General features: G+C 40.9%; 1 long non-coding RNA gene across 1 annotated transcript; it reads left to right on the top strand.

Annotated features, from left to right (window-relative positions):
• Positions 1–3,899: 3,899 nt before the first annotated feature.
• Positions 3,900–14,624, top strand: LOC140559837 (uncharacterized). Its single transcript, XR_011979920.1, has 2 exons — positions 3,900–4,028; positions 14,306–14,624. It is a non-coding gene; the product is annotated as an uncharacterized lncRNA (long non-coding RNA).
• The last annotated feature ends 1,153 nt before the right edge of the window (positions 14,625–15,777 follow it).

Below are 15,777 nucleotides of genomic sequence, written 5' to 3'. Positions count from 1 at the left end.
CAGGAAATTTTGCCCACGGGTTTCACATTGTCCCATATATGGACGGCCGGTGATGGGATGAGGAGAGTTTCAACATGGTGCCTCATCTTGGTTGTACACTGCATTCGAGGCCTAGATGGGACCTATGCGAGATTAGGGTGGGTTGTAAACGATGGGTCACCACCAGTGAGCCCATGCCCACCCAACTGGAACCCATCTAGCCCAGGTTTCACCTATGTGAGCCCCGCGTGAGCATGCTGGCTGGACAATCTGATGTAGGAACATGTGCTATCAGGTCACCACAGGATTTGAGACCAATGTTAGAAGGAGGCCTAGACGAGGCGAGACGGTCCTTTTTATTGTTCCCGTTGTGACTGGGGTGACTATCAGGTCTAAATGCAAGAGCAATCGAGGATACAGAGACGTTTACAGAGACTGAAGAAGAACCTTTGAGAACCTTTATAGGAATGATCTTGGAGAGACTTTAAATCGCAATTCCAAAGACTTTTCTCTCGGAAATCCTCCTCATCTCTTAGTGACGTTCATAAAACTCCCTTCATGAAGCTCTGTGAAAGCAATTTGCCGCGGTTACGTGTGTCTCCTTTTTGATTATGCCACCGGTCGCGTGAAGAAGAAAAGAGCAATTTCCCTTCATCCCGATTTAAGGACACATTGGTTTAGCATCGCTGATCTTCTGGGCCACTCCTGAGCGAAGGCCGACTCAAACTGTTGCTTGATTTGGTGACAGTGGCGACTTTTTTTTTTTCTTCCTCTCAGTAAATAAGGTGGAGAAGGAGGGCGAGCCAAGACAGGCCTGCAATCTCGCAACACACTTAAGACGCGCAGATGAGTGGTACTTTACTGTTCAGTATTTTGACTGAAATCTTAATGCAATGAGGATTAGAGGGATTACAACATAATCTCGAATAATCCAAAGTGCCATGGACAGGGAAATACTTGTAATAACCGCACAAACCCGTCCAGCGCTCTGACAACATTGTCAGTCAACGTTGGGATTAAGCGCTCGCCGTTAATGCCTGGCCATTCCAGGAGGGGCAGGAGTGGTTTGTAATTTAAGAGACGGGCACCACCCGCAAGTGCTGGCCATCTTAACCCCGAACAAAAGCCCTGTAGATAAAGGCTAGATCAGCCTAAGCTGATTTGTGCCCCCCTGGTTTCATCCCTTTCTTTTTTATATTATTATTATTATTATTATTATTATTATTATTATTAAATGAACGTTTGAACAGGTTTCATCAGGACTGCATTGAAATGTAGTGTGTGTGTGTGTGTGTGTGTGTGTGTGTGTGTGCTTGTGTGTTTAGGCTCCTCACGCTGGCTCTTGATTCCATTCCAAAAGCTGGTCCATTTGTGCGTTCATGAATATCTTTGATGGGCCCAACATGCAGATTGCTCTTACGCGTCGAGGATTATGGGAAATAATTGATCTTTTGAACCAAACAACCCACATGCAAGTGTTGGGTTTGATTAGACATGTCGACAGAACCACGTTGGCTGAAAATGCTCCTAATTACTCGTTTTCACTCAATACGCTATGATACATTTATGGTTATTAAAGCACATGTTTGGCAACGAGCAGCTCATAATGCAGACAGCGGCGGAATCAAGTACCAGCATTCGGGCAGATGTGTGTGTTTTCTGCTGGGGATATATTAAGAGTCCATTTATGATTTTTAAAGAGACGGTTGTATCAGTAACACACACATATATATATATATATACAGTATATTTTGTAAATATATTACCCATAGAAATGCTCTGAATTGGAATAGATTAATTTTACACTGACTTCTATAGAAAGTTAAGAAGCTTCAGCTTTGGATAATTATATATATATATATTTTTTTGAATGACATCAAGAAAAAAGGAAAAAAATACTAATAATATATACTAATATATAACTTATATTATATATCTAAAAGATAGACAGTTTTTTTTTTGTATATATGTTTTTAAATATATTTCTGAATATATTTATAGTTATTTATTTTTCATGTTATCACTGTCATTTAAAAAATATATACACACAAAATGAAAGCTTTGTAATTTGTGTATATGTATATATGTACATGTATGTATGTACATACATGTTTTATGCGAATCTAAAGTAAACGGCAGTGAAATGCAGTAAAACTCACAGTACAGGAGAGTTTCTAGTGGCTTATATTTTCTGTGGTGCGCCATATGGTGCTATACTCTGGTGGCGTTGTCAATATAAATAATGCTTGATGTCACTCAGCATTTATTGAGTATTTTAAGTTGATATATAAAGACTAAGTATGTGACTTTGGTTGAGATTAACTTATGAATTCCAAATTTCAGTTTTTATATATATTTTTTTATATTTATTTTAAGTTTTTAAGTTTTTTAAATAAAAAAATCTGGTCACATGGTTCTGATATGACAGCACACATCAAATGTATCTGCAGACAAACCAGTATCTGATGGGGTTTGTGTAAAAAATGCCAAGCTGTTATACAGGAATACTGAATGCTGTGTGCGAGCTGATCTTGGGGGAGGGGGCTGGGTGGGCTGGGTGGGCTGGAGTGGACGAGACAGGAGAATAAGAGAAAGATTTGCTCGGAAAGACTGAAACATCTCTTCTAATGTGATTACCGACGCTCCTGTGATCTGCAGAGACTCGGACGGCGCTTGAGAACAACGAGGGAAGAAAGGCAAACATTTAGCTGGGAGAAACATTTATTTTCAGCTAGTCTTCAGTCAGAATCTCCCCTGGTTGGAGCCAGGGCCAATCTCCCCCAAGCTATAGGGAGAGATGGGTACTGTGTGTGTAGAGGATGAAAGTTTGTACTGTGTGTGTGTGTGTGTGTGTGTGTGTGTGTGTGTGTGTGTGTGTGTGTGTGTGCGTAAAGCGAAAAGCAGGCGTATAGGATTGTAAGTGGAGGAGATGTTGTCTCATCGCTGAAGGCCACTGGTGTCTCACACACTCACGGCGCTAATGGGAGCTGAAATAGGCACGATAAGCTCTCCTCTATTAGAAGGCTGCTGAAAGTAGCCAAACAGAACATCTTCCTCTATTTCAGCTCGGGCTACGTGGAGCTCAGTGACCTTGGCCCCGGCCCACAGTTTGAAACATGTAGTGCAGTTCCACGGCAGTGGGAAAGCGAAGGAATACCCTGATTTCAGTGGATATCTATGGAAACCAAAAGATAAATGGTTATAAATGGATTTGTAAAACTCAAACATCCTTTTTTTTAATTCATAAATCATAATTTGCGCTTTAACAACTGGATTAGTTTATCAGGGAACATCTGTAAGACATATTTTACTCATATCCTCAGTGATAAAACTCCAGACAGCGCAGTAAAATTATCAGAGCTTATAATTTTCTTTTATTATTAAAAGGAAATTAGCATGTTTTATTCTGAGGTGCAGTAACAGGGTGGTAAATGGACTTGATAAACAACATCTGGGCATTTTTTGAACCAACCGAAGTGACATACTTACTGTTTATACATGGAAAATAACCTGAAATACTCAGTAAAAGCATTCTTTGACACCTTTAAGGAAATTTAACAAGAAAGCTATTGGGGATTGGGGTGTATGTACGTTTTAGGGGTGTAAATATAATGCCTAATAACAGTTTGGAGGTTTCGGAATTGGGGCCGTTTTCTAGTTATTTTCCAGCTTTTTTGGTTATTCCAAATTTTCTTATTCCAGGTTTTTTATTTTTGCTTCCAGAAGCTTTACAGACTTTCAAACTTTCCATTCGACTGCAACCGAACTGACAATGAAAACATATTTACTCTTAGAACAGAAGCCCACGTCCAAGTTGCTCCCTTCCGCCCCTCTCTTTGGCAGGGGACGTGCTGCCAGGGGAAACTGGGTTACAGTTTGTTTTAAGGACATGTGACCATGTGACCCTGGCAGGGTTCCTGGTCCGAGAAGCCTACAGCATGTAACCCCTCTCCCTCAGCGCGTGACGACTGGGCCTCTAGGACACGAATGCCGGTCAAAGTGCACAGGCAGCCTAGAGAAGCTATCACAAGCAAGCTCACTCAAAGCGGGTATGTTGTCTTTTTTTTCGCTCTCCGTCTCCTGTGCTCTCGCTCCTGGCCTACCTCCGGTCAGGACGTGCTGTCGTCCCTCATGTTTCAGAGCCGAGGTTGAAGGCGGAAAGGGCTGGATCGGAGGGGGATGCCAAGAGGAGACTGATGTGGAAGTTTGAAAACTCCAAAGTTCGGCCTCAGCGTTGAGCTCAGCTTTCTAAAGTTCGATCGAGCTTTTGGCATAGAGCGTAGAAGCAGTGGTGACCGTAGAGCGCTCTGCCTCTGCCTGACTTGTTTGATCTGAACTGGGAAGAGTTTTCGAGAGTTTTTCCAGGGTTTTGAGAGTAGGCGTGACCTTAGAATTCACTGACTTTGCCTGACTTGTTTGATCCAAATGGTTCTGGAAGTTTGGTTGGAGTTTTTTGGCATGGCAATTTGAAGTTATAATGACCTTAAGATCGCTTTCCTTCGCTTGATATACAGTGGTTGATCAAAATTAAAATTGTAGTCCTTGGCCTATTTGTAACCTCACCAGCGAATTTATTGGTTATGCTCTTAAAAATAGAGGCACTTCGAATTGTTCTTTAAGTGATACCATAGAAGAACCACTTTCTAAAATCTAAAATTAAAGATGAACCTTTAAATTAGTGACGATTGTTCATTTTTTTGTAGAAAACTAATCGTTGGCGTTGAGTGAAAAGCGTTCAGCAAAGTTTCCATACAAAACTCAAAGCAGAAATTTGATAAAATCACCCAACTGCACTCCTCACACCTCTCAGAGAGCTGCTGTCTGGGGGTGTGGTCTTCATATTCTAATGAACGGGCCTGACTGACAGCCCTCACTCTCACTGGAGAACACAAATTGTTAGCGTTACCATGGCGACGCACAGAGCTGTATAGTTTTACAGCTGTTTACTCTGAACTGTGGTTCGGATTTCACACATGTTAAGGGTTTTACTGGGGTTCTGATATCTGGAACCGAGTTCCCAACCCATATATAGACCCAAGCTTGAGCCTCACGACTGGCTGCCCAGCGTTCCCCATTGTCCCTTCCATCGCTGCTGGAGGCTACACGCTATGCCGGTAGCGCAGGGTACGCATGGGCGGCAGGCAGCAGATCTACCCGGTGATCTGAGGGGGGCGATGGGCCACCAAGATTTAGCTCACCTGGTTTAGCTTAAGCTTTAGCTTTAGCATTAGCTCTTCAGGTTTGCCCGGACTTCGGAGGGAGGGCGGAGCCATGTTAACGTTGTAAAACTTGAAAATCTCTATTAGACTTTGGGAAGATCTGCATTTTCATTGGGGGTACATTTACACTGGGGGTCCTGAGGAGCCTGACTGACTTCATTAGAAAGAACTTTTAGGTACATTTAGGTTCTCAGAGGCTTTAGAGGTTCCTCAAAGTGGTTCTTCTAAGTTATCCCTCAAAGAACCGGGAATGCTAGGCTGGTATCTGGCGTCTCAGAGAAGCTTGAGATCTTTCCACACCTTTTTTTGGAGCTACAATTTGAGTCTCAAAGCTTGACTACGATCCTAAGGCCTTGCAACGTCTGAGAAGTGGAGAGCACATTGTGTCCAGGACGTTCAGGGGTCAGCAACTCGAAGATGAGGTTTCAGTCCTGTAGGTCTAAACATGGAGATGTTTCAGCTTTTTTTTTTGTTTTGTTTTTTTAACACTTTGTTTAAACTACGATTTCAACACTTTCGAGAACCTAGCAGGGAACTATGCCCCGAGATTTAGACGTCGCTGACAATATAATAGTATTTCGCGAGTTTACACAAGGTTCCGTACACACATGCCATAATACAGAAATATTTTGTCAATAGACATATACAAAACACTTTTTAGGTCGAGGAAAGAGTGTCCAATGTTTGAGAGAGCATTCCACTCTTCTAAAAACAATGGGTTTGGAAAATCCTCTGGAAGCTCAGTCCTCGGCCTGTCCCGGGCGACATGTTTATACGGGTTCGACTGGTGCCGGGAGACCCACCTCTCCGCGAAACCTGCGTCTCAGGACAAATAAACAGGAAGAAGCCCAGGCGGCTGGGAGAGAGCCCCCTCGCGCTCCTCCTGAAGAGCCTTATTTATTGAAGCTCTGTGTGGCTTGGGCCCGTTCCAGTAGGCTGAAATAAACTCCACATTTATTAAGAGACACTGGCTATGTGATACACCAATTAATCTCATCCACAGAGGGAAGGTTTGTTTCCCCTCTAGGTTTTCAGCATTGCTCCCCCACCCCCCACCCCCTTCTTCTTTCTTCCTCCTTTCTTCTTCTTCTTTCCACCTTCCCTTTGCTAGGCCTGCATTGTACTCAGCCAGGGAGACGTCTGAAAGGCCGGACTATAGCATGCGCTTGGGACTTTATAATTGCACATTAGCTCAGTTTCCTAGTTTCAAAGGACTGCTGTATAAATACTGCCTATCATATCCTAATTCAGGCTAATTCAATTGGCTGACGGAATCGAATCAATGGAATAAAAAAGGCAATTTTTAATAAGATAGAACTCGGACAATGAGCGGGAGGACTGAGCAAACCAACGGGCGTGTAATCACAAAAGCCATATGAAAACCATCTCGCCCAATGAAAGGCAGTGTGTTTGGTGTAGTTTTGATTCAGAAGTGTTAAATGAGAATTTGCCTAAATGACCTCCATTCAGTCCATTGAATCTTAATCTACTATGACATTAATATTCAAGCCACCCGACACAAAACGTTCTCCAATAACTGATAGTTTAATTGGAAAAGCGAGACGCTGAAAAGCGCAATAGTGTTTTTCTCAAATCTTAAAAAAAGGCCCTTTAGCTCTTAAACTGAAAGACTCGTTTTATGATGAGAGAGGGTTCTGATTCTGGCACCAACAGTTTCTATTGAACTGCCAGTGAATTAATAGGCTTGGAGGGAAAAATAAACTATTGACTCATTTTATTGGGGTGTGTGTCTGTGTGTGTTGGTGTGTGTTACTTTAGCACTTTGTGACACCCCAGTGTGTCCTGGATGAAGGAAAAGTAATATTAATTTAATAAACATTTTTAATTATTTATTTATTAATTAAAATGTATTTATTCAATATTTGTATGTTAAATTATTATTATTATTATATTAATTATTATTAATAAAATAATGATAATTAAACATAAATAAATAAATAAATATTATATATATTTCTTTTTCCCTAACTGCATGTAAACCATTTTTAATTAATTGAAGACCATGAATGCCTAAAACCTTTATGAATGCCTTCTATTACTTTTAACTTGTAGGAATACTTGTAAGAGTTTTTGGACAGTTTTGTATGGATACTTTTTAACGTAATGCTACCAACTCGCCTAGATCCATTCAACTTCTATGGCTAGAACATGGATGCTTTCAATTTGCATAGATACTTTTAACTTTTATGGATACTTTTAGCTTGTCTAGATGCTTCTAACTTGCCTAAATACTGTTAACTTCTATGGCTACTTGTAACTTGTAGAACACGTATGGATACTTTTGAACTTTTATGGATGCTTTCAATTTGCATAGATACTTTTAATTTTTATGGATACTTTTAGCTTGTCTAGATGCTTCTAACTTGCCTAAATACTGTTACCTTGTATGGATACTTGTAACTTGTACAGATACGTGTAACATGTATAGATACTTTTGCATGAATACCATTAACGTGTCCAGATACTTTCATCTTTTATGGGTACTTGATTTGTCTCAGTCCCTTTAACTTGCTTAAATACTGTTAACTTGTAGAGATATGTGTAACATATATGGATACTTTGTATAAATATGTTTAACTTGTCTAGATACTTTCAGCTTTTAAGGGTACTTGTATGGCTACTTTTGATTTGTATAGACACTCTTAACTTGTCTCAGTCCTTTTAACTTGCCTAAATACTTGTAACTAGTATGGCAACTTGTAACTTGTACAGATACATGTAACATATATGGATACTTTTGATTTGAATAAATACTTTTAACTTGTCCAGATACTTTCAACTTTGATGGGTACTCTCTTGTAACTTTTATGGCTACTTTTGATTTGTCTCAGTCCCTTTAACTTGCCTAAATATTGTTAACTTGTATGGCTACTTGTAACTTGTAGAGATACATGTAACATGTATGGATACTTTTAACTTGACTCGATACTTTTAGTGTCTATGGATATTTGTAAGCGTGTGGCTACTTGCAACTTGTGAGGATATATGTGACATGTATGGGTACTTTTGCCTGGATGCCTTTTAACTTTGGAAACTTGTAATTCATATAAAGTCTTAGCTTGTCTGGAAGCTTCTTGCCTATACTTGTAACTTGTATGGCTAGTTTCATATGGCTAATCTTTACATATTACTTTTCTGGATATCTTTAGTGTGTATGGACACTAGTAAATTTCTTGTATATTTTTAACTTGCCTAAAGACTTTAAACTTCTATGGATACTTGTAACTTGTATTGGTACTTGTAGCTTCTAGGGATACATGTCATTTGTATGGCTGCTCTGGACTTGTACAGATAATTGTTTGTAATTGCTTGAATGTCCAGCCTGTATGATACTTGTTGTAAAGTGTAAGGATACATGATTAAGGTTAAGGCTGGGCTGGCTGGTTCCCTGCAACGATGTGTGTGTGTGTGTGTGTGTGTGTGTGTGTGTGTGTGTGTGTGTGTGTCTAATTCTTAAAGAATGGCCCAGAACAGATTAAATTATGTCTCCCTCCCTTTGCTAAATTAGCTCTCGTGACACACTGCCATCCATCCATCCAGCGCCCCACCCATCCCCACCACACATACACCCGCACACACACACACACACAACTTCTTCTCCTCACAGATGCAACAAATCCACACTGCATGAGAACCTCCTTCACAGGATCAGTTACTCAGTCGGAGCAGCACCGCTTCTGTCCAAACTGCCGTTCCTCCTCCACTTCAGTTCATGCAGAAGGCCTCATAAATCCACGCACTGCTGAAAGCTGAAGACCTGTGTGTTTCTGATTTATGGACCATATGTACAGTGCAGCGTATGGACCATGTCGTACTGAATGGTCCAACATGAGTGTCCATCCTGGTTAGAAGGACACAAGCAGGTCACAAGCACTCATACAGGTCAAGTCTATCTGTACCTAAGGCATATCCCTCCAACTTACAAGCGGCAGTAGATAGTTAAAAGCATGCAGGCATGGCCCGGGGGGTCATGAGTTAGAATCCCGAGCCATGCCGCTTTGCCATCAGCAGCCAGAGTCAAAGGGAGCACAAAGGGCGCTCTCTCCCCTCATTCCTTGTAAAAGCGAGGTGTGCTGGTGTGGTGGAGCCGGGTGTGCTACTGGCGGCAGTTCGGTTAAGAGGCAGTGGCTGGCTTTGCATGTATTGGAAGACACAAGGGATGTGTTCAGTCCTTACCCTCCGAGTGTCTGGAGCATTGCTAGTGCTAGGGGGAGCTACGGACTGGACCCAGTGGGGTCCATTTTTGGCTTTTCAGCCAAGCAGACTGGTGTGAGACACATGGTCGGGAGTCCAAAAATCTGAGTCTACACCCCTCACACATTACTCGATTCCCTCTCCAACTGTCGGCTCGGACTGACGGAAAAATCCGCAGGCTACAGCCAACCAGCACAGACTCAGCCAGACTGAGAATCGAGGCTGAATTCGGGGTAAAACTCGTATAGCGTAACCCTGGCTTCTGCAGCATAAGCAGGTTTGCTTGTTTATCCATCTCTCACTCACACACACACTTACTCACTCACTTGCTTGCCCGCTCACTCAGTCTGCCTGCTTTCATGACGAGAGCTGAGGAAATTTTGTACGACTATAAATGCATCACTTCAGATACAGCAGAACTAAAGAGTCATAATATTTACGTCTAGAGGCTTCACACAGGCTTAATGCAAGGATGAGGTACAGAGAGAGAGAGAGAGAAGGACATCAAGTCCTAATTTTTATTTTTTTAATTAATAAACATTTAAGCTTGTAAATAATGTATTTTCCCATTTCTGTGTTTATGTTAATTAAAGCAATTAACACAAACATGTTTCTATGTTTATGCTAATTGCTTTGGCCATAACATAGTGTGTAAGATTCATAAACGTCATACCGACTGATGTAGAGGTGCTGGGGCTGAGATCCTCCACCCTGACACGTGCATCTCTGCACTGCATTAATTACTGTGGAGTTAAACAGCTAAACTTTGCAGACGGGTTCTGAATGGTCGTGTTTACGTCTTGGATATGTAGAACTGCCGTATATCCAATTAGCTGTAATTAGGGATCTGAAGCTCTGTCAGTATAAACTCAAAGCCCCCGGGAACACCAACATTGATTGAATTGAATTTTCTGTAGAAAACTAAATGTGGGTGTTGAGTGAAGCAGAGTTTCAATAGAAAACTCAGAGTAGAAATATGATGAAACGCTCCTCCAAAACCACCGAGCTGCACTCATCAGACCTGCCGTGGTCTTAATGCTCCAATGAACATGCCTGACTGACAGCCCTCCATCAGCAGCCAACAACTACTGTTAACGTTACCATGGTGACGCACACCAACACTCCTCAGAAATCTGAAATGGGAAGAGTTTCTGGGAATTTCTGGGAGTTATGGGAGTTTAAGATTTTTTGAGGGTTTTGGGGGGTTTGAGGTTTTTTGAGGGTTTTAGGAGTTTTGGGAGTTTTGGGGGGTTTTGTGGGTTTTGAGGATTTTTGTGGGTTTTGGGGTTTTTTTTTGGAGTTTTTGGTAGTTTTGGGTGATTTGAGGTTTTTTGAGGATTTTGGGAGTTTTTGGGGGTTTTAAGAAGGTGATTGACAGATCTTTTTGAGGTATTACTGAGGTTCCAGCCCAAATATAGATACCAGCCGTGACTGGGGGAGCAGCTGCTCCGCATATAGACAGTAGAGACAGTTACTCCTCCATAAACTCTTTTTAATACCCTTGATTTCAGAAGAAACAATGATTGAGCAGGTGTCCATTTACTTTTGTCAATAAAACGTATGTCCGGGTTGCCAGTTCCTAATAAGTTGCCTTAAAGCGTTAATTGCTTTGATCACAATGTGATGTTCATAAAGGTTATAGTTCTGGAGAAAGGAGGGGGGGGGGTTGGAGAAAGAGATATATAGAGGCCGAGAGAAAAAGGGGGAGAAAGAGACATAGAGATAGAGAGAGAGAGAGAGAGAGAGAGAGAGAGAGAGAGAGAGATAGAAATAGAGAGAGAGAGATAGAAATAGAGAGAGAGAGAGAGAGAGAGAGTTCCTCACTCTTATTTAGATCAACTCTAAGGTCATTTGTTACCTGCTCGGTTTGTAATAATCAGGAAAATGACTGTTGATACTTTATTCAGGTTGAGGTAAACAGTCCCCCTCTCCTGCGGGTTCGGCCGGGCCTCTGATTAATATGTGTTATGTTTTTCGTATCGTAAATTTAGGAGTTGGTCTTTATATTTCGTCACGTTTAGAAAACAAACTTGATTGCTTGATTATTAATCAAAAGTTAATGAAGTAAATGGCGTCGGGAGTTAGAGCGAGAAAACACACTTGATTACTCAAATGATTCCCAGCAGGACATATTTGTGGGACCAAAGGTTTTCCGTGGACTTCCTGCCAGTTTGGTTACTATGGCGGCACGTTATCACATTGTGTATGTGTGTTATAGGAGAGGTATATAAGCTATAGTATATAAGCTGTGTATAAATACAGAACCGTATATTATATAAATATAGATTTCCTATCTATCTATCTATCTATCTATCTAACTGCCTGCCTGCCTGCCTGCCTGCCTGTCTATCTATCTATCTATCTATCTATCTATCTATCTATCTATCTATCAATCTATCTATCTAACTGTCTGTCTGTCTGTCTGTCTATCTAACTGCCTGTCTGTCTGTCTGTCTGTCTGTCTATCTGTCTCAGGCTCTGTCTCTGTGGCGGGACTCATACTTTGAGAAGAGTACAGTACAGTGCAGTAGGTGTCTGGTTGAATGTGTGGAAAATAGGTCGCAAACAAGATGTTAATGATTGGCTAAAAGGAGGGACTGCATTTGGGCGTGGCCAAAGACTGTAGTGTGAAAGAAGTAGCTGAATCTACAGGTGTATGGAAGCGTATGGTCATACGGGTCTACCAGCAGTGGCAGAAATCCCTACAGTCTACAGGAAATGCTCTTCATTCTCTTCATTCTTGAGCAGAGGTGAGTGAAGGACTCTTGCGTACCACTCTGCTCCACATGCTGGTGGTCTGCAGTTCCCTACAGAGTGTTCTTTCAGAAACTGGTTGTGAAGGACCTGCGTTGACTGTCCGTCAGTTTCGTCTTTCGGCCACAAAATTCTGACGAGAATTTCCTTGTCAGAGGATACCTTCTTTCACCCGGTGCTTCAGCGGTCAGGACCCCACAGGACCACCACAGAGCAGACATTATTTGGGGGGTGGGTCATTTACAGCACTGCAGTAACCCTGAGTGACAGGGCGGAGGCTTGTATATATATTATTATGTGCCTTATGTACTGTGTACTGCGTACTGTGTGTGTGTGTGTGTGTGTGTGTGTGATAGGCTATTGCTTTTTTGATGTGATTCATGGTGCCTTGGCTCAGTAATTAAGGTTTTTCTGAGTGTCATTTTTACACACACACACACACACCAACACCTCAACCCCTAACACTCACACACATACACACACATTCCCATCAATACAGGGCTGCCCTTATAATTGCAGTGCACTTCATTAAAGACGTGACATGCTTGGCCATGATGCCCTCACATACACACACACACATTCACCGACAGGGCCGAATCACAGCTCGGCGGATTAAAATCACTCTCTTAAACCCCCCCACAGCCCAGAGCCCACCGCAAAACATCCTGATGGTCTTTTGAAGGGATCAGCCCCAGGCCACACTATCAAAGACACTTAATTTACCCATTCGGGACGTGACAGCGGCAGGAAATCCAGTGCAGGCATGGGGGAGGAGGTGGTTTGGGGGGGTTAACAACACTATTTCAGTGTCAACTTAAATACTATATGCAGGCGGATCAAATTTAGATCCATCTGGGTATAGGTACTTAAGGAGATATTGTTTAAAGGGGCCATTTTTATGTCTGGAGCCGTTGAAGTGGCCTGGCTGACACCAATAGAATTAATTGGCTATATCAGTCATTCAACAGTTTAGAGGAGGGGGGGGTAAAGATGTGCAATTTAAATCTTGAATTTAAATTGCATATTAAAGTATAATTCCACGTTTGGTTACTTAAGTAAAGTTCACGTCTGGTTTCTGGACCAACCTAATACTTTTAACTGCTTAGGGATGCTAAGGAGAGAAGCTGTAGGTGAGTCATACAGAGTCAGAACTTTTTATTATGGTTTACCCAATAACTCAAACCCTGCTCATGTTATTATTACACATTTATTTTATATTATTTGTGTTATTATTATCATTTATATCTAAATGTACTCCATTTCTATCCAATTAGGAAGGCTAATTACCCAATCACTGTTAATGTTATTATTATACATGTATTACACTTTATTTATGTTATTATTTAAAATTCATTTCTAATTTACTCAATTTCTTCCCATTTTTGAAGGCCAATTATTCAATCCCTGTTCAAGATATTATTAGAATTTATTTATAATTTTACTTATTTATTTTAATTTTGGAAGGCCAAGGTCAATCCCTGTCCATGTTCTTATTAAAAACAATGATTTATTTCCAATTTTACTCCATTTTCTACCTATTTGGGAAGGCTAATTACTCAGCCCCTGTTTATGTTATCATTATTTTAAAGAAATGTGTGTTATTATTATGATTTTTTCAAATCGTACTTGTACTACCCAATTTGAAAGGCTAATTATCAAATCAATGTTCATGTTATTATTACTCATTTATTTCATATTATTCATGTTATTATTTAAAATGTTTTTCTAATTTACTCCATTTTCTACCTAATTTGAAAATAAAGTAAATTACTCAAACCCTGTTCATGTTATTATTATAAAAAAACAATTATGTTATTATTATGATTTGTTTTAATATTTTACTCCATGTTCTACCCAGTTGGGAAGGCCAGTTACTTTAGTTAGATTATTTTTTACCCAATTACCCAATCCCGGCTTATGTTATTATTACACATTTATTGCATGTTATTCATGTTATTATTGTAATGTAAGTCTAAATTCACTCCATTTCTATCCAATTATGAAGGATAATTAATCAATCCCTGGTCAGGTTATTACTCTACATGTGTATTTAATGTTATTCATGATCTTCTGAGAAAGTCGAAATGTAAAAGACCAATCACCCAATACCTGTTTATGTTCACTCCCCCTATCACTAGCAATGCCCCCAACACAAGGAGGGTGCAGACTAAAAGAGAGCGAGGCCAATTGTGCTCTCTTTGATTCCGGCAGCTGATGGCATAAAGCATGACCCAGAGTTCAAAACAACGCCTTGGCCCGAAAACTTGACAGATGGAACGTCCTAAGAACTGGTTATTCTCTATTGCCGCAACTAGATATGATGCTTCATTATTTATTATTGATATTCATTATTTTATTTGTGTTATTATTGTTGTTGATGATGATGATGCTGTTAGTGTTGACACTTTGACCGTATTGGCCTTCATACAGTCTTGCCAATAAAGCTATTTAAACTGATTTTTTTTTTTTTTGGTTTATTTAATATAAAACACCTTCTTCCATTTACTTCTTTTGTTCTTTATGCTCATTTAATTCATATTTTATTTTTAATTCATGAATAAAAAGCACTGTTTACATAAACATACACTGCCTTCAAACGAACTGAGATAGCAGACTGTAGTCTGTAATGAGGGAAATGAGCTCTGCAACTCTTTTCAGGGTCCCGGCCTTTTGACCTGCTCAGGCCTGTTAAAGGGGTGACGCTGATGGTAAGCGAGGAAGAGGGGACGTCCAGCGCAGGCCGGGTTTGGACCCAGCAGTGAGGAGAGGTTACGCACAGCGCTGCTGTGATTGATGATCAGAACAGGGCCGCTCAGTAATTTGTGCATAAGCAGCGAGGCTGTCGCACAGCACAGAGTAAATGTCACTTATTGATCCGAGCAGGCCGGCCCTTATTGACATTCTCTCCACTTACTGACTGTGTGTGTGGGGGGTGTGTGTGTGTGTGTGTGTGGTGTGTGTGCGTGTGCGCGTGCCGCCAGGCAGTCAGTCAGTCAAGGAACCACGGATGTGCCAGGAATACACACACACATATGCACTCACATGCATACATACATACACACACACACACACACACACACAAACACACACACACACAGAGGATGATTTTCTCACTTTCTTTCTGGGAAGTGCAAGACAACTGAAATTGATCCCTATCATTCTTTAAACAGCTCTGGTGCTGAGGATCTATAGTGTATCAGTGTGCACTACACCACACACACACACACTTGCCTAAATATACACTCAATATTGTATGATATCATATTTGAAGCGTAAATAAAAACTACACTCTGCTTTTCACACTTTCTGAATCACTTGATTATTTAATTGACAGTAATTGCATTTATTAATACCTCATACAATAATCAATAATTCACTATACAACACACAAAGTCCAAGCTGGAACCCAAGTCTCTGGGTGGGAATCTGAATCAAATCTCCAGTCTCTGAGTGTGAGTCTGAGTTGAGTCTCTGAGTGTGAGTCTGAGCTGATCCTCTAAGTACGAGTCTGAGTTGAGTCTGTGAGGGTGAGTCTGACTTGAGTCTCTGAGTGTAAGTCGGAGTTGAGTCTCTGAGTGTGAGTCTGAGTTGAGTCTCTGAGTGTGAGTCG

Source organism: Salminus brasiliensis, chromosome 7 (assembly GCF_030463535.1).
Source record: "Salminus brasiliensis chromosome 7, fSalBra1.hap2, whole genome shotgun sequence".
Lineage (NCBI taxonomy): Eukaryota > Metazoa > Chordata > Actinopteri > Characiformes > Bryconidae > Salminus > Salminus brasiliensis.
Note: the sequence above shows the minus strand (reverse complement) of the source record. Positions and strands in the feature narration are given on the sequence as shown.